This window comes from Sminthopsis crassicaudata, chromosome 3 (genome assembly GCF_048593235.1).
Source record: "Sminthopsis crassicaudata isolate SCR6 chromosome 3, ASM4859323v1, whole genome shotgun sequence".
Lineage (NCBI taxonomy): Eukaryota > Metazoa > Chordata > Mammalia > Dasyuromorphia > Dasyuridae > Sminthopsis > Sminthopsis crassicaudata.
In genome coordinates this window covers 56,607,074-56,633,246 of record NC_133619.1, presented here as the reverse complement: position 1 = coordinate 56,633,246, position 26,173 = coordinate 56,607,074, and the positions used below count along the sequence as shown (strand labels likewise).

General features: G+C 35.8%; 1 long non-coding RNA gene across 1 annotated transcript in view; it reads right to left on the bottom strand.

The window, feature by feature from the left end:
* Window positions 1-305: 305 nt before the first annotated feature.
* LOC141564833 (uncharacterized) overlaps window positions 306-26,173 on the bottom strand; it is a 65,167-nt gene continuing 39,299 nt past the window's right edge. Inside the window, exons 2-4 of the long non-coding RNA XR_012488750.1 lie at window positions 23,164-23,324; window positions 917-1,014; window positions 306-473 (exon numbers count right to left, since the gene is read on the bottom strand). This is a non-coding gene — a long non-coding RNA (uncharacterized LOC141564833). The remainder of the gene's footprint in view (window positions 474-916; window positions 1,015-23,163; window positions 23,325-26,173) is intronic.

The following is a 26,173-nucleotide window of genomic DNA, read 5'->3' as shown; positions in this document are numbered from 1 at the left end:
GATATATTTTCTTCACTCACTTTTTTTATATCTTTTTGTAATTGTCCAATTGAGTTTTTAAGTGAGTTTTTTTCTTCTATGGAATTTTTTTCCATTTCATCCATTTTATTTTTTAGGGAGCTGTTTTCTTTTTCCAGCTCACTAATCCTGTTTTCCTTGGAGTTGTTTACCTTTTCTAATTCACTAATTTTATTTCTCAATGATTTTATCTCTTTATTCACTCTGGATAACTTCTCCAGACTCTCTTGCCAAGCTTCCCTTTCCTTTTCCTATTTCTCTTCTAGCTCTCTTGTGAGAGCTTTTTTGATTTCCTCTATGAGAGTCTTATGTATTGAGGAGCAGCTCATATCCCCCTTAGGCGATTCCTCTGGTTTTGGTTTCCTCAGTATTTGAAGTCTGTTCTCTCTCCTTACAGAAGTTATCAATGGTTAGAGCCCTTTTGAATTTTTTATTCATTTTGTCAGAGCAGGAATCTAAGAAAAAAAATTGACAAGAGAATCAATTAGTCTGTTTCTGGGGGGGGGGGGGGAGATAAGGCTGGATGGTGTTACTGGGCTTCCTCTACAGATTGAGGGAGACAGAGGTGAAGTACTAACAGGACAGCGATGGCTGTGCTGCGTCTGCGCTCTGAGAATGAGCTGAGTCACTCCGGGTGGGGGTGGGGGTGGCTGGATTCTGAGAGATGCTGGCTTTCTGGGGTTTTATTCTTCACCTCCAGTGTTTACACCCTCTCTGCTACTCCTGGCTTGCTGCCAAGATGGAGTATCCAGACTGGGTAAAAGTCTTTTTGCAGAAACGGAAGCAATTGTATCCCTCTTCCATCTGGTCTGGGTTGTGTGAGCTGCCTGTCTCTTTCTGGCTGCCTGCCCTCAGTCTCCACCCAGTCTGTTCGACCCTCCCCCGAGCAAACACAGACCTTCTCTGGCGAATTTCAAGGATATCTTCTCTTGGTGATTATTTGTGGGTTTCTTTTCAGGTCAAGCATTAACTCCGAGGCTTGTCATGAAGTAAGTCCTGAGAGAAAACAAGGAGCTCAAGCAGCTGTTTGCCTCCACTCCGCCATCTTGGCTGGAAGTCCTCTTATTTCTTTAAGATATCCAAAATGTTCCTCTATAATAACTATCTCTCTCAACTTTTGACTACTGATATATATATATATATATATATATATATATATATATATATATATATATATATGTATATGTATATATATATATATATATATATATATATATATATCTTTTCCTTTATATACACATATCTTTTTAGGTATAAACAATTTTGTTTACCTTAAAGGGATCCTGGTTGTCATAGTCATGGGGGTTGTGGTCCCTTTAAGACTAATCCTTTCAGATTGATTTATTCCTTTCTGATTTCCAGCCCCTCCTAGCTTATCAATTCAAGAAGCTAGGACCTTTGATTCACAAATCCTGGTCAAAAGCATCCCTTTGAACTCCCATAGGAGATATCTGGGCTCTCACAACCCCCATCAGATCTGAGCCAATTGAGGCTGTCCCAGCCCCCATTCTAATGATCTGCTCAGGTTTCCCAACCCCCACCTAGCAAATTCTAGCCCACATTGAAACCCAGGGAGGAACCAACTTGGGACTCCACCTACAGGCCCTTTTAGCTAAATTTCTCATTATAAAAGGGCCAAGCAGGAGTCCTCTCTTAGCAGAGGTTCCTAACATGGCAGTCTCAAGCCTGGCACGCCAAGGATCTCTGTCCACTGGAACCCTGGTTCCAGTGCCCTCTTATCTCTCCCTTCAACTTTACTAACTAGACTTTAACTTTACTTCCAACCCCCAGAATAAACCTCTTTTATCAATCTAGGTTTTTAGGTCTGTAAATTCCTTTACAGGGGACTCTTGTGCCGCTACTAGACCTCATTTAACTCTGTATCCTTGCACCGAATCCAAAGTGGTTGCAGGGGAAATCCATTTGACTCCCTGTACCCCGAACCTGCCACTAGACCTTAATTAAACCCTAATTTCATTTAGGTACCCCATTCTAGATCTCATCAATAGCAGGAATTTAATGCTTAATGCATGGAATTGGATTGCACAGAGACTACTTTATAAACTTAAAGGTTGAATATGTGTGAGTTCTTATTCCTTTAATTTGAAACCTTTTCCCATTTAAAATATAAATACTGCTGAGAGGTTAACTTTTTGTTCTTTGCCATCATTCATTTATATTTTAGGATAGATGATCCTGAGAGCATGATTTGATGGGTGGAAGGATCTCAATCACTAGGAGACAAGATTATAGAATGTACTAGGGAAGGGAGGTTAAGGGAGTGAACAGAGAGTAGACAAAAAGAATTCTGGGAGCATTGCAATTGAACTTTACTTGTTTTACAATTTTGCTGAGATCTAGTCTTACTGAATGAAGTGAATTGTAAAAGCTGTCTCACAAGATGGAGACAGTATTTTAAAGACTGAGTTAAGGTAGGCTGTGCCCCAGGGCCAGGTGTCTTTCTCCAGAAATCATGTGGTTTACAAGGAATGGGACCTTTTCTTTGTGAGATTAAATTGGGGCCACCTTGACACTGGAACTACCATATATGGTAATTTAATAATCCTAAAGATGTGATTGGGTTGAAAGTTTTTCCTCATTTATGACTTAGAATGTGAGGCCACTTGTCCTGGCTAATCAGGACAAAGATCCAATCTATAGGGAGTATTAGCCCAGGTCCCTTTATAATTCTTGTCTCTTATCTGGGCCTCACCTCTCCTTGCCTAACTGCTTGTGGGGAGGGAGTTGTCCTTTCTTGTGAGATTGTAATAAAATTCCTTTCTGCTTTACCTTGAGAAATCTCCTTAATTTATTTGATTTATTTGAGCCAGGGTTCTTTGTCTCATACATTACACACATTACTCTTAATTTTAATAAAGTCTCAAGAATAATTGAGAAAAGCTTTTTGAATAAAAATATGCAAAATTGACATTTTTGCATTTTGATTGATTAGGCTGGAGTATATGATTTTCTTATACTTTAATATAAATATCTTGCTTTTTTCCTCTGAAATTACATTGCCTTTTGTAATTCTTTCCCATAACCTCCTAAATTAAAGAAAATAAAAGTAGTATTTTCAGTAAAAATTCAAATTAATATTGTAGACTTTTTGTGTACTATCACTGAAATTATTTTCAGATGTAGAAAGCTCTAAACTCACAAAGCTGAAATGGACCTTAGAGAGCATTCATTTGGGCTTTTGATGAAGAAGCTTTGATCAGTGAGCTAGCCTTCCCAGTTCTTAATTTCAAGGCATTTTCTCTACAACCACCTCTAATTTATTCTGTGTATATCTTATTTGTATGTCATTGTTTGCATTTTTTTTAGATTGTGATCTTAAGAGCAGAGACTGTTTTTATCTTTCTTTGTTTCCCTAGAAGTTAGGATAGTGTCTAGCTAATAGTAGTAATTGAGTGGTTGACTTCAGTGTTTTAAAAAGTTAAATTGGACATAACAAAAGATCATAATCTCTTATGTCTTTTCCCATATTTTTAAAAATTAAAATCATGTATAATTATGTTTTGTTTGTTACTGATTAAGCTTATATGCCCATGTACTCCCTCAAAAAAAAAAAAAGACAACAAAAACCCAAAAGCAAACAAATGCAGTAAATGATTTTTCATCCACAGTTCTCAATAGATAAGGAGAAAGAAAGAATATATTTTAGGGGTTTTGATTAGAATAAAGCCTGCAGAGCTAAAGCAGAAAAGATGGGGTATTGCTAGCTTACAAAGAGGAATTGATTAACCACTCTGTAGACAATTGGGAGGCACTGAAGAGATATTGTTGAGGTGGAAATGTCAGAATATCTTACCTGCTCTGGGTAATGGATCACTGGGAGAGGGAAGTGTCCAAGGTAATTCAAAATTTGCAGAATTTGATGAAGGTTTCTTTGCAAATAGCTCATTGTTGGTATGCTTATTAGTGTTGAAGGAAACATGGAACCTCCCAAATATAGGAAATGTTCCAATTTTGCAGTTGTCTTCCTTTTTTTGACCTTCTTTCCAAAGCCTCTCTTTTCAGGGATTTTGCAAAGATTCTAGAGCATCCAGTTTGGGATTTCAATATGAGTAACTCTGAGATCAATCAGGCTATACTGAATACTTCATAGCAGATCTTCTACCCCATTTTTTTCCTTAGACTTCTCCCCCTTCACTCTTTTCCCCATAGATGGCTGGCTTGTAAAGAATCTGGGTTGGAGAATTCCCTGGTTTTCATTTTAGAGAAAAATATGCATTAAATTGGATTTTCCTGACTTCAGTTATAGAGATTAGGAACAACCTTCACCTACATTCAAAGGCAAAAATGGAAAATAGGAGTCCATTTGGATTCTGCATCAGGGAAATAAAGAACATAACCGTTATTTCAGTTGGAGATGCAGATGCTTCAGTCATTTGGATGTGAGATATTAAATTTTGCTTTTTATGCTTTCATAATGCTTTCTATTTTTCTCCCTAAGGTAATCTGAAGCTTAAGTGTTTGGAGGTCACTTAAAGAGATATTCAAGTTCTTGTTTTATTGTTTTATAGAAGTTGGATAACCTTAATAAGCTTGTTATAAGTCCAGCTCTTTATTTTCATTTTAAAATTGTTTAGCAATGACCTACATGAACACTGTGCTAGGCATGGTGGGGAGGAGGGGTACAAAGGTACATTCTGTGACCTCAAAGAATTTGCAGATGAGTAAGGAAAGAATATTGACATTTTCCATTCAAATCTGTTTTGGAATGAAATAGCTATCATTTAATAGGTTAGAGAAGATTGACTTTAAAACTATGAGGGGATAGGAACAAAAAAATAGTGACATAAACTTGAAGAGGGTTCAGAAGGAAAGGTGATTTTATAATAGTGACTAACTATCAAGGAGAATTTTATTCCAAGAAATCAATCAAGAGAGATTAAGATACTACTTTGTGCAAACCCCTGGTGATACAAATACAGAAATAAAATAGTCACTACCTTTAAAGAGTGTAAATTCTACTGGAGAAGAAAATTATATATATATATATATATATATATATATATATATATGTAAGAAAAATATATATGTATAAGAAAATACATATAAGTATTTACAGAATTAAAGAATACTAAGAGTTCTATATGGAATCATTTAAAAAATGATTAATTTTGGTAATGCAATAAACTAAGGTGAGGGAAACTTTAACACTGTGTCAACACAGAATCACCCATGGTTCCACTTAGATTGCCCTCCTCAAATTTGGTACTTGGGATGAAACTCCAACTGCACTGGCAGCTAGGTAGTACAAGAGATCTCTGGATCTGGAGTCAGAATGATTTCACTTGGTATCAAAACTTAAAAGGGGGTGACCCTTGTAATCTCTTTCTGCCACAGTTTCTTTAACTATAAACTGAGTTGTTGTGAGGATTAAATGCAATAATATTTGTAAAGTGCTTATTATAGTGCTGGGTACACAACAGGCACTTAATAAATGCTTGTTCCCTTCTCTCTATACCAGTTTGGGGTCTGAAGATATGGAGTGAAGTTAAAGTTTAATTAAATTGATTTTTTCTCCAAAAAACATCACAATGAGTATTTTCTGTATAAAAACATATATAAACACATACACACATAAACACGTGTGTATATATGATATATACATATATGCACACACATATATTCATACATATATTTATAAATAAATAAATATACATTGCAGTGAGTGCTTTCTATGTAAAAACGATAGATTGTCTCCATTCTGATCTACAGCTGCTCACTGAACCCATGTGGTTCTGAAGAGAAAGTAAGGCTGGTGACTGCACAGTTCTCCCTAACTTAAATCTAATTTGCTTCCATTTCATGGTAACAGCTTGCTGATGTAATGATTCTCTTCAAGAACAAAGAACAAATAACAACAACACTGTGAGGATATACATATAAATATATACATATATTTGTATACATATACACACAAATGTATATATACTCACACATGAATATATGCATATATATGAACAAAGGTTTTTAAACAAAGGTGGAAAACCCATAAAGAGGGGACAGGCATTCTGGTGCATATTTGTAATCTCTGTGATTTGGAGAGGCTGAGGCTGGCAGATCACTTACATTATGAAGTTGTGAGCTGCTGAAGAGCTAAAATCAATTGCATATGTATATATGTGTTTATGAATGTAACTATGTATACATGTGTGTATATGTGTGTTCAAGTGTACATATATGTAGAGACAAAAAGAGAGAGAAAGAGAGAAAGAGTGAGAGAGAGAGAGACATGAGAGATAATCTATTGTTTTTACATAGAATGTACTCACTGTGGTGTTTCTGGAAAACAACAACAACAACAACTTATTCCAATCTTCCCAAATCCTCCTTGCTATCATCATTTTGTTGTAATCATTCTTCCCCCTCCTGCTTTTTCTCATTCCTAAATGAAGGAGTTTTTCTTGATGATCTCTGGGGTCCCTTTCTGTTTTCAGTTTTATGAATCCATGCTCCCTTTTCCTGTAAAAATTTTTCCCCTTGAGTAATGCTGATATTTGACGTGAATAGCTTTATTTGGTTGTGTAGTGTCTACAAGTTCTCTCCGTTTGAATGTGGATATTGGTGCAATTTATCTCCTCAGTTATTAGGACACAGAAAGCAGATGCCCAGCTGTGGGGAAAGGGAAACCAAACAGCAGCCTTAGCATCTGGGTCCTGGGCAAATTTCCCAGTTGTATTTGTTGCTTTGGATTTTTCTCTGGCCTAACACAGGACTAATTTTGTATTGTGATTTTTGAATGTTTTAGGGCTGCTTTTTAACTGCCCTTTGGAATGTTAGAGTGACTGCTTAGGAGAAACATCACATGCACATCTTTTGGGTGGAGTTTCTTTTATTCATAATGGTAGCTGGATAGCAGTATGAAAAATAAAATTTGTTTACTCAACCAATATGGTGCAATGTGACTGGAAATCCTTAGATATGGTTTGATGATGTGAGGGCAAAATACAAATGCTTAAATTTTAAATATCAGAATGCTTTTCTACCATATCCATGCCCCGCCCCACACAACATATTGTATGCTGTAGGAAATGTAATTTCTCACTAATACTAAAGGAAATAAAAATGCAGGCAAAATGAACATAATTGTATCTTGTAAGAAATGAATAAAATTATAGGGATATAAGAATAATGGCATGTGGTTACTTATGTTGATTTACCATTGTTATGAGTAGAAATTTACTTCAGTTTTCTATAATAATACTCATCAATACATGGATTTCATATGCATATATACATATACATATATAAAGCATTTTTGCGTACTAATTTATTTCTTATAACCATTTTTATAGATAAGGTAATGAAAGTTATCTGAGTTTTTGTAACTTACAGCTCACAGAATAGACTGAACATATAGTTCACAGACTAGACTGGATCTTAGTGGCTGCCTCCAAATATTATTTTTTCTGCCTCATTTTGCAATTAGAGTTTATTCTGAGAAAAATTTTGAATATAGTTAAAGTTTATGTTTCTATAGATGTGTATAAAAGCAGTCTCCAGCTTTTACACACACATTAAAAGTAACAAATGGATTCACTGGGTAATAGGACAGCTTTTGTTTCATTCTAGAGAAAATGCAAAGATCTCATAGAGTAAGAAGATAGAAAATGGACTTGTGATTTTATTGACATAGGAAATAGCTGTATAAGGAAACTTTTTACCAATTCAGGTTGGCACCTATTCCCTGAACATAGTCTTAAAGAGTTAACTGATTTCTATGAGCTCTTAAACAAAGGTACATACTAAATAAAAGAAGACAGACATTATGGCACGTTTGTAATCCTTGCTTCTTGGGAAGGCTGAGGCTGGCGAATCTAGAGTTTTAGAGTCATGAGCTGCGATAGGACTAAAATCAATTAGGGTTCTACACTACATATGGCACCAATATGATAAGTTCCTGGGAGCAGAAGCCCATCTCTTCTAAAGGTGGGATGAATCAGTCCAAGTCAGGAAAGTGAAGCAAAGTAAAGCTGTTCTTTTGGAATTAGGATTGAGGCTATGAGTGATTACTGAATTTTCAGGCTGAGTAAGATAGGGAGACCGTCAAATACACACACACACACACACACACACACACACACACACACACACACACACACAAAGGATCCAAAATAATTCATATACAATGAATAAAATGTTGTTTCCATTTTCCCATAGAGCTATCAAACCCTCTGTACTCATAATGCCATTTTTTTCTGATTGTGAGTCTACCTCAAAAATGAATGAAACTCAAATTATAAGTGGGTCCCTAACATTGAGTAAGTTCAACTTTCCATAGGGATGCATCCTGCCTCCCAGATTCATAAAACAGTCCAAATACTGTGATGTATACTCCCTTCAGAAGGGAAATCCATTTGTAGTGGCTAGAGGGACAATACTCTATCATTTCAATGAAATTTAATTTCATGCCATAGAGACCAGTAGAGTCACCTTGCCTTTTGTAATTACTCTGAGGTTTTGATTCTTCACAAAAAGGAAATATACTTGGGACTTCTAGATAGACTCACATTCTCATCTTACTTAAAATATTCAAGTGATTTATGGGAATTGTTTTATACAAAATTTGAATCCTTTTTCCCTCCTTATCATGGCTATGAGTCCCTAGCTCTTCCTCCTCCTCCTCCTAATATAGTGGGATCACATTTATGACCCTCTGTTCTTCACAAGAAGTCTGCTGTTCAGGAAAATACCATTCTCATGCTACATTAACGAAATTAGGTTGTTTCTGTTCAAAAGAAACCAAAAATTCCCAGACAAACAAACGATTGTAACTCACATTATATTAAAACATAGACTCTAGTTTCCAGGAAAACAAACAAACAAAAAAACCTCATTAAATTATGGCACATGTCTCAGAAAAATTAGAGGAACCCTTGTAAAAGAATTTGCATTTAGGGTTACCAGGAAGGAAAACTCCCTTTATCTTAGACATGTTATAGACAATAAATCTATAGGTTCTGTTTATAGGCCAACATTAAGGGCATGACTAACCAACTCTATGCCTTCAGTCAGCATAAATAAGTTTACCTTTTAGGTTAGAGGGTAAGAGAAGAGAAAAAATAAGCACGGTAGTGGCTATTATTATCACCCTCATTTTGCAAAAGAGGAAATATAGAAATGAGTCAAACAGGTGAAATTGATTTTCCTGAGGTCACACTAATCAGTATTTTAGGACACTAATCAGTATTTTAGGACAAATTTGAACTCAAATTTGAACAAATTTGAAAGTCTTCTTGACTCTAAGAACTGTGCTACTTTGCAGTGTAGTTCAAATTTCTAAGAAATAAAATAGGGCTCCAGGGAGCTTGTGTTTAACTCCTTTAAATGGAATAGTGTCATAGAATAAAAGGATAACTGTTTTTGGATTTAAAAGACCTGACTTCAAATACTGCCTCTATGACTCCTTGTGTGATAGACTCTTTGAACCTCAGTTTCTCCATTTGTGAAATGAGGTGTAGATGAGCCCTAAAGTCTCTAAGCTAAGGATCTTACATTTTTCTTCCATTGGCAGTGAAGAAAAACACCTTTTATGTTACTTTTTGTTTTTGAATTTGAATTTGTTTTTGAATGTTTTTTAATTGAATTTGATTACCTACTCTTTAGGTAATCATATAGTTAAATGTTTCTGTTTAAATATCTAAGATTTTCTTCCATTAAAACCCTTATATGATGCTTCATTGAGTAGCAGAACTTACCATGGGTTCTTTAAAGCCATGTCATTGGCACATGGCTCCCACTAATCTGGAAGAGTTTAGAATGGAGGCCAAATGACAGACTGTATGTCTGCCAGTTGAAGGTCAGCCTGGCTAAGTTGTGAAGCCCATAACCAGGTTGGCTACAGAGTAATTAATGTTTCAGATACAGCAGCACTTAAAGAACAGCTACTAAGCGACAAATAGGTTGCCGGGTATGTGGGTGGTTCGGCAGCCCATCTGCCCTAGTGAAATCCTAACTCAGACAAATATATCTCTTTTTTTTTTCTTTTTGTTCTATTAGTCCTAGCATTTCAGTGTAAAATTTTTGATGGATGTCTGAATTATTTCTTTTTTAGTTTGGAATTCATGAATTTTTCTGGTTTTAATATAAAATGGTTTCTGCATTGAATTCAGTGTTAAATCAATGAAAGAATCAGCACTTTCTCTCTAGAATGAGGGCTTTCTCAAAGTGGCAGCTAGATGGTATATCAGATAGAGCATCTGCCCTGGAATCAGGAGGACTTGAGTTCAAATGTGACTTCATACTTCACAGTAATTGTAAGATGCTGGATGAGTAAGTCACTTAACCCTGATTGCCTCACTTAAAAACTATACTATGCTTTGGTGATTAAAAAAAAAAACAAAACAAAAAGCTGAAACAGGACAAATCTAGGTCTTTCAATGTAGGTTTCTGGGAGGTGAGGTGGGGTTGGGTGGAAAGAATTTGAAATAGCTAGTGAGAAGTCTTTTATCATTACAGACTGGTAATTGTCCTATAACTTTTTGTTTTTAGATCAGGGATCCTTAAATTTTTTTTTCATTTCATAAACTCATTTAGCACTGTAGTAAAATTGGGGGTCCTTACTCAGAATAATATTTTAAATAAATAAGATAAAATTATCAATCAAAACCAATTAATAATAATGATAGCTTGTACTTATGGTACTTTGAATTTGCAAAGTACTTTATTACTTATCTCATTTGATCCTCACATAATTTTGTGAGATAGTTGCTGTTATTAGCCCCATTTTACAGTTGAGGAAATTAACTTAAACTGATTACATGTCTTGTCCAGAATCACAAAGCTAATAAATATCTGAAGCTGAATTTGAACAAAGGCCTTCTTGTCTACTCCAGGTCCACTGCTCTCTGGATCTAGCTATCTGAATTTATTGAAATAGTGTTATCAGGATATTCAGTTAAAAAACAAAGAAAAACACACATTCACAAGTTACCAGTTAAGAATGCTTTTTTAAAATAATAAAAAATAGATGAGTTTGGAATATGGTGAATGCTGACATTATGAAATGAACTTAAAACTATATCCCCATGGGACTCAGTCTTTCATGATCTATGAAAATTAGACAATCTCTCAATAACTTTTTGCTTTTAGATATTCTCCTTCCTTATTCCCACAACCAAACCATTCCTTCAATTTCATTGCTACTGCAAAGTGATTTTCTTCATGAAAGCCATGGAACTAAAAACAATGAATGTGAGCTCTTTACTCCTAAGGACAATGCATATTTTTTATTTGCTGAGACCAAAAAAGATTTCAAAATAGAGCAAAGAAAGGTAATTGCAGTACTGGATCTATTTTTTTTTTTTTTGGTAAGAATTAGTATATCTGTGAACCCTAAATATTTTCTCATTATTTCTACTCAGTGTCTTTTTTAGACTACACCTTTATGATTTTTTTGGGGGGGGATACTATAGTTTCCTAAATAGAATCATAATGTTAGGAAAGAAATCTGTCAGCAAGCATTTATTAAATGACTACTCTATGTCAGATACTATGGTAAGCAGTGGGACTACAAGGAAGGTTGTAATGTGCTGTTGTCTTCAGAAGCTACTGATCGCTCTCTGGGAGGAGATCTGCTGTGCCAACTCAAATCTCTGGGACAGATTCTTCTTCCTGTAGAGAGCCGACTTCCCTTCCTGCAGAGAGTAGCCTCAAGTCCCTCCAGACAAAACTCCCTCTTTCCTCCAGAGCTGCTCTCTTTTATCCTCCCAGAGAATGGACGTGGGATAATGCAAGGGCTTCTGGGAAAAATTACTTCAACCAATGAACTTGCTCCCCAGTAAAGACCAGAACTAGAGAATTGTTAAGTACTGACTTAGCACTTAGTAAGAACCTATTATCTCATTAGCACTTAGTAAGAACCTAACAGAAGGTCACTTTTCTTTTGATATTCACAACAGCCTTCTTATTCAAAAGTGAAAAGGGCTTGAGAGATAGTGGATGCCCTGTTCTTGGAGATCTTCATTTAGAGGCTGATGGCCAATTGGTTATTACCTAAGTTATAGTAGATATTATTTCCTCCATGATGGTAGTTCAAACTCAAATACAAATGGGCCCCACTGATCAGTACATGAAGACCCCTACCACTCTGGAGTGATATTTATTTATTTATGAATAAATAATGGAATCTTATTGTTCTATTAGAAATGATAAGCAGGCTGATTTCAGAAAACCCCAACAAAGCCTGCATGAACTGATGTGAGTGAAAAGAGCAGAACCAGAAGAACATTCTACACAGTAATGGGGAGATTATGTGATGATCAATGGTGATAGATTTGGCTTTTCTCAACAATCATGTTATTCAAAGCAATTCCAATAGATTTGGGATGAAAAATTCCAGTCACATCCAGTGAGAGTACTATGGAGAATGTATGTGGATCAAAGCACAGTATTTTCACCTTTTTGTTTATTTCCTCATTATTTTCTTTTTGTCTGATTTTTCTCATTCAACATGACAAACGTGGAAATATAATTTAAAGGATTGAACATTTTAAATTTATATTAGATTGCTTGCTGTCTTGGGGAAGATGAAGGCAAGAGAGGGAGAAAAAATGGAAAACACAAAGTTCTATAAAAATATATGTTGAAATATCTTTACATGTATTTGGAAAAAATACATGTAAATATAAATGCAAACATAAAAATAAAAAAAAAGTTTCATTAACCTCAGGGAAATAAGACCTTGAGTAAGATAGGAACCAAATTCTAAAGTTCCCAAGTTTTAAACATGGATTGGGACTGAAACATAAAAATTATCAAAGAAAAGAAACTCTCCAAATGGAATCCAGACTATGTGTGTTTGGAGAAGAGATTTGAATGGTAGATCATATACACAAGTTTCTGGTTGGGTTTAAAACAAACAAACTAACTAACTTTTGGTCCAATATAGTAACTAAAATGAATAGAAATATCAATCAAATGGAATGAATAAATGTTATTGTGAATTTTATTTTTAATATCAAGCTTACAAACAATTTCATTCTATCATATAAACTGTTTGCTACTTGTAACAATACAGAGAAATAAAACTATTCATTACTATGGTGCAAAGAAGAGAATAAATTTAAATACTCTGGAAAAATTCACTAGTAGAAACAACTTTTTAAATGAACAGTATTTGCATTAGCTGCATTGGTGATTCAGTATTAAAGGGAACAAACTGTCGATCTACTGGGTACAAGATTTTTCTCCAAAGTAATATCTAGCAGGAAATGTCACTCTCCAAAAAATTATATCTGCCTTTAGTTTGAAAGAATACACACATATATACACACACGCACACGCACACACACACACACCCACACACACCCACACACACACACACACCCACAGAGAGAGAGAGAGAGAGAGAGAGAGAGAGAGAGAGAGAGAGAGAGAGAGAGAGAGAACCCAAATCCATATACATGTCTGTAAATGGTTATGTGCTAGGATGCTCAATTTACTGGGTATGTTCTCTCATCTGGCCCAGGATATTAGAATCATGAGACAGTGCCAGCAGTGACCCTGCAGGTGTACAGCTAGTGTTCAACAAAGGCATATTATTCCCAGAGTTTTGGCTTTTGGTACCAGCATCTGTGCTGAGACACAGAAAAATAAACAGAACCTCCCCTCCTCCCAGTGGAAGCTGCTTTAGGGAGACATGGTTTCATTAGAGAAAAAAGGAAAATGGAAAGCTCACAGGCCAATTCAATCCATCAGATAATATAGTAAAAAAGAAGGAGAAAAAAAAACCTCTGGAGTTACTCTTAAGACATGAAATTCTTGGAAACTATTCAGTTAGGAAGATTTTTACATTTGTAGTTCCCTAGTAAATAGGGTTGCTATAGTAATAATGGCATTGTACACAACATCTAGGACAGTGCTTTGAACATAGCAAGTCCTCAGAAATATTCTTATTTTTTATTAAAGCTTTTTGTTTTCAAAACATGGATAATTTTCAACATTCACCTTTGCAAAACATTGTGTTCCAAATTTTTTCCCTTCCATCCCCCACCCTCCCTTAGAAGGCAAGCAATCCAATATATGTAAAAACATGTGTAATTCTTCTATATATAATTTTACAAATCTGCACAAGAAAAATCAATTAAAAAAACAAAATGAGAAAGAAAATAAAATGCAAGGAAACTACAACAAAAAGGTGAAAATACCATGTTGTGATCTACATTCAGTTCCCACAATCATAAACCATTGGAACTGGCCATGTTGAAGAGAACCATGTCCATCAGAAGTGATCACCATATAATTGCTATTGCCATGTGTAATTCCTAGTTCTTCTCATTTCACTCAGCATCAGTTCATGTAAGTCTCTCTCAGCCTCCCTGAAATCATCCTGCTGATTATTTCTTATAAAACAGTAATATTCCATAACATTCATATACCACAACTTATTCAGCCATTCAGAAAGATTTTTTCAAGTGAATGAATGGATACTAATTAGAAAACTCTCTTCTGCAACCTCTTGAAATCTCTGGTTTCCTTCAAGATTCATCTTCGACAGGAAGCCTTTCCTGTAATCCTGAGCTCCTGATTTTTGCCCTTCCAGAATTTCTTGTGTCTGCTTTAAATGCATTTTGCACATATCTATATATTGCATGTAGTTTATCATTAAAATGTAAATTCCTTGAGGGTAAAGACTACTTAGTTTTTGTCTTTGTAAGTCTCAGTGAAAAACATTGCCTGACACATAAAATTAATGTAACAAATGTTTCCTTGATTAATATAGGATTTTTTTTTTTTTTTTTGCTTTTTTGATGGAAAAATACCATAGCTTTTCCCAGAACTATAATGACTATTTGTGAACTCAGGAAAATTATCACAAAATATTCTTTGGAGAAATCTTTATGAAAAGAACCTTCAAATCCAACATTTAGGATTTCCCTTCCTTTTCTTTGTGTATTTAGTAAAGTGTGTCCGGTACAGTGTTTATATATGGATTGATGTTTAGCTGGAAAGACCTCAAGGCTTAGAATATAAAAATACTCTAGACTAGGACATTACTACTAAAACAACTAAATTATTACTAAAAATACTCTAGACTAGGACATTACTACAATTGTGTTGGGAAATTAACTCTGAAGAAGGAAGCAGGGCAGGATCCACTGAAGTTGTATTCTCTTGAGGATGCAAGTGAAAGAAGAATATCCTTTGTATCTTAACTCATTATCCATGCTACCTAGGTGCTAAATACAAAAGTTTCTACCTGCAATAAGAGTAAAAGTGCTGCAAGACCCATCCAAATTTTGGTATCCTGAGAACTGGTCCAAGTCAGCCCAAACTAGTTACAATAATTTCTTCTGCTTTCTTTAAATTATAAAAGTCCTTTAGCCCCATTTTCCTCATCTAAAAATGAGCCTCTTTAGCCCCATTTTCCTCATCTAAAAATGAAAATTATAGATGAGCTCTCAGCTTTAAATATCTGGGCTCCTAAAGATTTTTTTGCAGCAACTAACAGAACAGTAGGTCAATTCAAATTCTATGACAGGCATTTCATTCATTAGTTGCAGGACTGTCATACTTTCACTATTCTAGATAGTTTTGCAGAGGAATCAGATTTAAAGTTTGTCAAGGTCTTATCATTTTCTGGTTGTTTTCTAGTATAAAGAATTAATATTCCCTGAATATCAGAAAGAGAAGATAGATTTAAGGGGTTGTGTAGATGTTAGAGCTTAGCATCAATGTGAAGTATTATGATAATGATGATGAAAGTTCATAAGCACCTCAGAATTATGGGGTCCAAAAAGGAGCACCTCTTTTGACCATAAAAAGTCCCCTCTGTTGATGGATTTGTGATATGATATAATCATTCTAAAGAGAAATCTGAAATTATGGCCAAAGATTTATAAAACTTTGACTCAGAAATACCATTATTAGGTCTGTTTTCCATAATTGCCCTACTTGCCTTGTTCTTGGTATTTGCATTGGCATTTTCTATTAGTATTTGAATTCTCTATTTCTCAACATCATAGACCTAGCTAGTCATATGTTTCTCAGAGCTTAGCCCAGATAAAAAGTCATCTAGAATAATAGTTTGAAGTTAAAAGTCCTTCTTGTTTTCATCTTTCAACCACTTTTAGTTTGGTTATCCATTCTATATTGCAGACATTAAGGACTTGACACTCCTGTGTTCTGTAACAATCTTCCTCTTACCAGAGAAGCCTGAATAATTCTTTTTCTTTCATTGGGTGTTTACAATACTTTATTGTAAAATTGGGGTTAAGTATTTTTCTGTGTTACCAGTTGGCCCTTGTATGCAGTTTGCAGTTTTTGCTCACCATAAATTCCTATTTAATTTCTCGTGAGACAACCTGTGAAATATTGAAATCATGATGGGGGAAATTGTGATATAGAAGGAATAACTATTCAAACTGCTCCTGGAGTACCTATCAAACAGGTAGTAATTTTTCAACCTGTGGTCTCTATTATTCCTTGCTCTCAGGTTCTAAGATCCATTGCTTTTTTTCCCATTTAACAGTCAGGAGGACAAAGAAGCAATCTTATGATGCTATGATGAGATTATTTTCACTCAATCAGAATGTAGAATCCTTCCATTTTTTTTGAGGTGAGGGGTTCTCTTTCCATCAATTTTCTCTAGTGGGAGCTATTAACTAGGTAGAACTTTAATTCATAGAATCTCATTCATATTTTTGAAACTGTAGGGATCCTCAGAATCCTATATCTTTACTTTTCAAGTAAAGAAACTGAGATTGGAGAGTTTAAGTGATGTATCTCAAGACTTCAACCCAGGACCCCTGACTGCTAACCCAGCTCTTTTTTTCTACCTTACTATAATGATTTGATTGACACAAAATGATGACTTTTAAACTAGTCTATTGCTAGTAGCAATCACTTGAAAATAAATAGTCTCTGTTAGATTTTACCACATCCTTTAAATAAATCAATCATTTTGGAAAGATATTAATCAAATTTTTTGGAAGAGATTTAAATTGATTCCATGACAAATTAAAAAGACAATCATAAATGGACATTCTGGACCCATCTTTCCCAAGGCAAACTTCTGTGCCCAGAAAAATTTCCTTTTACTCTAATAATAATAATTTGTCCTGATGATGCTATCTGAAAGCATTATCAAACTTGCTCCTATGGGAAATGGGGTAACTATAGTTAGGAGGGAATTGAAGAGAATGAGCATTTATTTATATTGTACGTATCACATGCTTGATTCTTACAACATGTTGGGAGATAGATGAGAATGAAGAAACTGAGGCAGAGATTAAGTGATTTACCCAGGATCATAACAGCTAGTAGTAAATTTCTGTTGATGAATTTTAACTCAGGCCTTCCTGACTCCAGGCCCAGTGCTATAATTACTGCTTCACCTAGTGTATCAAAGATCAATCACTTTCATACATATCATCATATCACTATATCCTAGGGACATCACATTCTTTCAAGGAATTGAAATCTTTTCATTATCATAATTATAATTATAATCTTTTTTATTTACAAAACATATGCATGGGTACTTTTTCCAACATTGACCCTTGCAAAACCTTCTGTTCCAAATTTTCCCCTCCTTCCCCCCCACCCCATCACCTAGATAGCAGGTAGTCCAATGCATGTTTAATATGTTAAATTATATGTTAAATCCAATATATGTATATGTATATATATATATATATATATGCACATACACACACACATATATAAAGTTATTTTGCTGCACAAGAAAAATAAGATCTAGGAAGAAAAAAAAAAACTGGAGAAGGAAAACAAAAATGCAAGCAAACAATAAGAGGAGTGAAAATGCTATGTTATAGTCCACACTCAGGAATTGAAATCTTGCTCTGCAATAGAATCTAAGCAAAATCATAGGGACAAAATCATCAAATCACAGAATCTCAAAATCTCCCAAGCTTAGATTGGTGAGAAACTAAACAACAATTCCTTTCCTTTTATCTTCTAAGCCCATCAGTCTCTCAGTAAGACACACAGAAATATTTCAGTCAAGAAACCCATAGTGCATCTGGATCCTTGATATCCAAAAGTCTTACTTGAGTTAATTTCTTCCTCCATTGTTTAGTCAATTCTATCCAAAGGCAACAGGGCAGAAGCCGTTTTATATCCATTTGCAAAAGCAAATGGTCATTCGCTTTAAATGCCCAAACCAAACTTGGGCTCTGTAGTCTGCTAGAAAACTAGCATAGCTACTCAACATAATAAGATCTCATATTTATATAACATTTAAATGTTTACAAAGTGCTTTCCTCATTACAACTTTGTGAGTTGGATAGTATAAGCATTATTATCATCTCTGTTTTATAGATGAGTAAACTGAGGCTGAGACAGATTGCTTATCTTGTCTAAGATGTTCCCATCTAGGGTTTGAGCCCTGGTAACTTGTTCAATATGGCTTTTATAAGTCACTATGCTTTGCTGGATTTGTTTAGTTTGAACATATTCTCTATTTTGTCCTGATGATGCTATTTGAAAGGTGCAATCTGAGAGTAGTACTAGATATCAAGATTAGGAAATATTGTGATGATTTCTTGCTATGAATCACAGTTGGTAGAATTCATTTGAATCATTACATCCCCTTTTCTTTATTTTACATAAGAAATTATTTCAGCAGACTAGAATTTTCTGATTCAAGGCTAAAGAGACTCAGGGGTGTCCTTTGTTCTGCTGATTTTTCCAATGATCTGGAAATCACTTACCAATTGTGAGTCACTGGGCAAGTTATTTAATCTCTACCAGCCTCAGTTTCCATATTTATAAAATGGGGATAATAACATCTATTTCACAGTGTTCTTATGAGGATCAAATGAGACAATTTTGTAAGGCGTGTTGCAAATCTTATAGCACTTTATAGATATTAGTTATTATGCATATTTGAATAAAATTTTTCCATTAGATTGTAAGCTTCTTGAGGAAAGGGACTGTCTTTTGCCTCTTCTTGCATTCCCAATACTTATAGTGTCTGGCACAAAGTAGGCATTTAATAAATATTTATTGAATTGAATTGAGTATTTGGCATATGGGACAGTTAGATAGTATGGTAAATACAATTCTAGAATTGTAGCCAGAAAGACTTGGCTTTAGATCCTTCCTCAGATACATTAGCTGTGGGATCCTGGAAAAATTATTTAATCTCACTCAGCCTCAGTTTCACCATCTGTAAAAAGAGGGAATTGGACATGATGGACTCTATGGGATTTTCTAGATGTAAACCTATGATCCTGTAAATTTATCTTCCCTTGTTATAACATAAACAAAGGATGCTCAAAAGAATTGGCAATCTTATTATCTCCACGAACATCTTAGTGATTTTTATTACTACCTAGCTGTTCATAGTTTGTGGGACACCATTTTAATGGCTGAGACTCAGTAACCTTTGTTGCCAAAGGAGACCAGTGTGACTTTATTTTATTATGGAAACTGCACCTTCCTATCATTTTTCAGTCTGGAGGTGCAGCAGCCACTCACAGGTCTGAGCCTACTACTGATAAGCATGGAAGCTTTTACCTAGTCTATTTCTGACCTGAGCCTTTTGGTCCCTCCTTAGGCTGTCCAGTTACCCCCTTCTTAGTGAAGACAGGATCAGCTTAGCCCTACTCTATGTGGTGTGGAAATTTGATTAGCTAAACATTATTGCTACTCAGAACTCCTAAGCTTCTGCAATCCACCAATCTCAACTGTCCTCAGCAGCAGATATGATGGTTATATGCTACAATGCCTGGCCAGTGAAGTTTTCTTGCTGGAAATTTGAGCTTGCCTATTTAATTTGAACCTCAAAATTTACCTTTCTTAGAGAAAGTGTTTCATTACAAAGAAGAGATCCTTCTGGCATGTCAGTCTGCACCAGCACTGACCTGGCCAACTAGGACTCTCTCAACTACATCCCCTGTGTGCTTGGAAAGTAATTTTGTTGATTTTAGTTTCCTTCTTTCCTGAGTAGATGACTTCCTTTTATGAGTTAGTGGAGGAAGATACTTATATGTGTCTGGATGTCACAGTGATATGAGTAATATCAGCTGATAAAAAACAAAACAAAACAAAAACCTGTGATATATAGTGCATTTTGTAGGTCACTTTCCAGAAATCAGTCTTTCTGGCAGGAGATTATTACACCTGCCAAGGAGCACAGCTATATTCCCTCAGCTGAAGGAAAGAATGAGAGCTTACTTAAACCTGAAACTATAGAGGTCAGAGAATAATAGATATTTGATATCTTCCCCCACCCTCACCCTGGCACCATGGAATCCCAAAGCACTCAACAGAAGCAATTTCCATGTTGTTTATTTTGTTCTAGGACAAGCCTGCTGTTTTATCCACAAACTTATTAGGTGTAGGCTCCTATTGTCATCTGTTTTTGAAATCCAAGGTCAAAGAGTAGAAGATAAATGGAATGAGAGATTGCAGAGAAAAAGCATATTCATGGCTAAGTATTTTACCATATAGAATTAAAAGGAGAAGCAGCATCCCGAGGCAGATAAAGTGTCTGACTTGGAGATGAATGAGATGAATGGAATTATCTCTGTTCAAATTCTGTCTCTAGCACCTAGTGACCTAGGAAAGGCAGTTAACCTTTTTGTAACTAAAACTTTACTTAGAGTTGGGTTGCAAGTTGTTTTAGTGGAGGGAGATTTTATACCGGGACTTCCACTGATAAAGTAGGATTACAGGAACACAGATTTTAAGATGGAAGTGAGATCAGATCTTCTATTTGGCTTTGGGGGATCAAATCTCTCTCTCATTCCAAGGTCCCATACATTTAACAACCAAGGTGATTTTCTTAGGCTAAAGCTCAGGTTTAAGTATAGCTCCCTACTACTCAATAAACTCAGGTGATTCTCTATTACCTCTAGGATTCTCTGTTTGGCATTGCAGACTTGGATAGCCTGGCATCTTCCAATATTTCCAGTTTTCTTAGACTTTACTTCCCTCTAAAATATCTCTTGGTTCAGTTGCCTTGACCTCTGTGCGATGACTCTATCTTCCATATCAATACCTTTTTGCTGTCATTGACCTAGAATGTTCTTCCTCATCCCTGACTCTTAGATTCCGTAATTTCCCTCGACTCAGCTAAAATTCCAACTTCCTCAAAAGTTTCTTTCTGATTTCTATTTCTGCCCATAACTATAGTAGGTGATAAAGTCAATAATGCTAGAATAACACACATTGTTTTATTAATTCTGTGTGTGTGTGTGTTTGTATCCATGTATGAAATTGGGGAAGGGTGAATTGGATCAGTGGATTCCCAGTTAAGCTTGATGAAATTTAATCATGTGCCTTTATTTAGAAGCATCTAGGGAATGCCTTCCCAAAGAATGTTAATGATTCCACTGTTCTTACTGTTTGAATTTCTAAGATTGCCTTTTACTGCTCAGATGCCTGAGAACCAATCACTCATTTCTCTCTTGCATGATAAAGAGCTTACTCAGCTCCCCAAACTAGAAAACTCTTCTCAGATTGATTGGGCATGTACTCGTCTGTTTCTCCCATGTGTTTCTATAGGAAAGTTGGTGCCCTGACTGTTACTAGCTTGATTTGAGAAATAAGACTTTCAGATCTTTGATATCTAATTGTATTCAGAAAGGAAAGTGGAAAGATATCAGGATAACAGATGGCTAGGAACCTAAGGTCAGGTAACTTGCCTCTCAAACCTCTGTGAAAATATGTAATTCATTAGGACCTCTTGATGAGGTCCTAATGATGAGAGGACTCTCTTGATGAGAGTCATCAATACTTGATGATGGGGCAGAAACTGTATATAGGGGTGCTTTTTTCTATTTGAATAGAAGCACATGTCTACTTCTGCTCCAATCAGAAATTTCCTATCACACACACCAATATTCATGCTGATATTAGGATATTAGGTGATACAATGGGTAGAGTGGCAACCCTAGAGTCAGGAAGACCAAAATTCAAATCTGGTCTCAGATACTCAAAAAGCTCAAATTGGGGGTCACGAAGAATCAGACATAACTGAGCAACAAAAGCAAGAATAAAGGCATAAGGATAGTTCAGAAGAGTGAGAGAGCTAAAAAAAAGACTGGTATATTATTGACCCCAAGGATGTTGACTGTTTCTCAGTCAGCCAATCAATAGCAGGTAACCCCTATTCCAATTAATCCAGGGACAATAGACATGCTCATATTCTATGAGGAGGTAATCACTCAGATGCCTCAAAACAAAGATCATATTATGGGATCTGCTCAAATTAATGAGAAGTATCAAATTGATCACAGATTTTTCTAATTGGCAAGGGAGGGCAATTATAAAATAATTCAAAAGTTCTGGGTAGTTAAGGAGACATTTCAACCTACAAATAAGGATTGTATGCATCAATGTAACAAAATGGCACCTGATATCTGCAACTCATTCTGAACTATCTTCTTTTAGCTTCTATGTATTTTTGAATGTTTCCTTAATGATTTTTATTTTCATTTTTCTTTAACTTGCATTCTCTTTGCAATTCCTATCTTTTTACACTTATGTCCTTCCCAAACTCCCCACAAACCATGTATTCTTTGATTTGATGACATTGGCCTCCTTGCTGTTACTTGCACAAGACACTCCCTCTTTCCACTCTCAGGCATTTTCTCTGGCTGTCTCCATGCCTGAATTTCCCCCTCATCTCCTCCTTCTGGATCCCTTGCTTTCCTTCTCCCCACTAAAATCTACTTTCTCTACAAGAAGCCTTTTCTGGTCCTGTTTAATGGTTATCATCCTTCCCTTTGCTGATTATCTCTTATTTATCTTGTATATATCTTATTGCTACATAATTAATTGCATATTTCCCCGTTTTTCAATTGTTACTCTTTATCATCATCATCATCATCATCATCATCATCATCATCATCACCTTCTTCTTTCTCCTCCTCCTCTTCCTCCTTCTTTCCCCCTTCTCTTTCTCTTCCTCTTCCTTTTCCTATTCCTTTTTCTCCTCCTCCTCCCCTTTTCTCTTTCTGAATGTCTGTCTCTTGATTTCTTATTCTGCCATTACTGTATCCTTTCTAACAACATCCTGCCCTCCAGTAGAAGCCCTCTTTTAATTATGTGTTTCTCTTTATTAATCTTCCCCCACTACAAGTTTTTACTTATGAAGAAAGATCCCTAACAATTATGAATATCCCAGATGGTTATGGAATCCCTGCCCTCAACACAAACCTTTAATAGCAGGCTGGATGAGCACCCAGGGCAACATCCCAGGCTATTTTAGAGAAGAATCTTGGTCGGGCACAACCACGTTAGATGAAACGGCCTCTGAGATCCCTTCCAACTGGGAAGTTCTGGAATTCTATTTCGGGTTCACACTTGATTTGATTCACCTAGAATAATAAAGATCAACTTAAAAAAAAAAATTTGCATTTCCAAAAGTAAACATGGTATTATACTTGTAGTTCTCCATTTTACCAGTAGGTTGCAGCAGAGTGCTAGCTTTCTCTTAAATCAGCCTGATAAAAGATTGGTTCTAAGAATTGTATTTTTTTCAGTGAATCCACTTGTGAAGCAAACATGATTCCTAGGTGTTGCTTGGTAGACAGATGAAGTGACTGAACTAGATTTGTACACCTATCAAGATTTGATGTCCCAAGTTGCCGACTTTCTCATTCTTTTGCCCAGTCAGAGTGTTTTGTTACTATAACATGAGAATAGAAATAGTAATATTTGTAGTTTTTCTTTGCTAGCAGAAGAAAAGAATTTAAGTGACAACATCTCATAAAGGGATTTTTCCGCTACTGCATTTTACATGAAGGAAGCATGCTATGTCATAAAATTATTCGACATTAATTTAAGTTATTATGTAACAAATTCATATTTATGTATTATACATATTTACATATCTTATCCCAGGCAATGTCTTGGGGTTTCAAAATAAAAATCAAAACAGTATTTACCTTTAAAAAGCTTATGTTCTAATATGGGATACAATTTGTACTCATACTAGGTAACTTTGGGAGGAGAGGAGGGAAGGACTTGGAAAAATGTAACATTTGAGGTTAATGTTGAAACAAATGGTTACATCTTGCACAGAAATAGGAAATTCAGAAGATGTATGGTTTTGGAAGAATTCTGTTTTGATGTGTTGAATCTGACATATTCCTAGAATCCAATTTGAAAAGTCAAATAGGCACTAGAGCTAAGGGGAGAGACTACCACTATGTGTATAAATATGGAATTCATATGCATAGAGACAGTCATTAAGAGCTGATGAGATCACTAAGTGAGAGACTCTAGAGAGAAAAGATGAAAGGATCCAAGAAAGAGCCTTTGGTGATTTAAAAGGCTTGACTGGAGTCCTGAAGGTTTGTCTATATACGGGTTATGTGACCTGAGGCAATTTTCAAATTGTAGAAATTATAGATGAGTTTCTGTTTTTCACAAGTGGAGGGAGTTTCCACACTGGGAAGATGAAATTGCAATTGCACTTTGATGAAATTGCAAAATGTACAATTTTTGTTAAGTTGCTAACAGTAAAAATCTCTGATTTCATTATTAACAAAATTCTCCATAATCAAACTCTACCAATGCTTATTAGCAACATCTATGCAAAGTTAGGTTTTAGAGCATTTTCTGGGCACACTGAGAAGGTGATAGACTTGCCCAGCATCACACGGCCAGTAGATGCTGGAGAAGGGATGTGAATCCCAGTCACTGACCCTATTCTTCATACCCTGATACCTCTACAAGATTAATAATAGAAAGGGAGGAAAAATCATTCAATATCCATTGTAATTAATAAAGAGAGTGCAGAAGACAAATCTGATTGAAAATGTATTAGCAGATCTAATTATTAGCAGAACTAATTCAATTCCTCTAGTGCTGTCCAATGACCTCCTTTTTTGGAGTTGTGTTTGGAACTGTGAAGGGGAAAAGACATCTCAATCAGCTTCCATCAGTTATTATTGGTATCCAGGCTGCTGCATTGTGCTTTATTCTTTACTATAATTGTAAACAATAATCTTACAGCTGTGTTTTGTATAATGAACTATATATGCGCCTATATTAAGCTTGCATACACACATGGTATAGAGGCAAGTCAAAAGCATTCAGAATAGTGATTAGCCTTTTGCAAAACCATACAAAAGAGCTAATGAAGCCTTCTCCAAATCTCTTTGTGGAGTGACCAGCTGGAACCTTTGATTGATATTCCATAACGGAGTCACTCTAGGAAATGTTTATTTTCAGGTATAATGTTGTTCATCTTTTGTAGTAATAACTTTCAATGCAAGAGATTCCTGCAGGACAGGACAGTGATTTATCATTGTGAAGAAATAAAATAGATCACAGTGCAAATCTTACTCTTCCAACTTTTCATATTCTTAAAAGGAACTACTAATAACTAATAGAACAACGAAGAGAGGGCTGTCTTCAGCAGGAAACTGGGTTCAAATTCTGTCTATGATACATACTAATCAGGGGGCTTAACTTCTTAACACTAAGAAATTCTTTGAGAATTTAAGTTGCAAGGCAGGAGCTGACTGCTTGGTAGATGTGGTTTCCAATACCAACAAAACACATTTCAAGTTAACATTTATCTATCTATCTATCTATCTATCTATCTATCTATCTATCTATCTATCTATCTGTCTGTCTCTTGCTCCCTCTTGCTCAGTCTCACTCTCTTGTTCTCTTTTTTTCTCTCTCTCTCTCGCTCTCTTTCTGTCTCTCTCTCTCTCTCTCACTCTCACATTCTCTTGCTCTCTCTCGCTCACTCTGTCATTCGCTCTTGCTCTGTCTCTCTCACTCTCTCGTTTTTTCTCTCTCTCTCTAGCTCTCTTTCTCTCTGTTTCTTGCTCGCTCTTGCTCTCTCTCTCACTCTCTTGCTCTCTCTCTATCTCTCTTACTTTCTCTCTCTCTCTCTCACTTTCTCTCTCTTTCTCTCTAGCTCCCTTGCTCACTCTCATGTGCTCCCTTGCTGGCTCTCTCTCACTATCTCTTGCTCTCTCTTGCTCTCTAGTTTTCTCTCTCTCTCTCTTGCTCGCTCTTGCTCTGTCTCTCTCACTCTCTTGCTTTCTCTCTCTCTCTTTCTCTTTAACTCTCTCACTATCTCTTGCTCTCTCTTGCTCTCTCGTTCTCACGTGCTCCCTTGCTCACTCTCACATGCTCTCTTGCTCTCTCTCACAAGCTCCCTCACTCACTCTGGCACACTCCCCCCCCTCGCTCCCTCATTTGC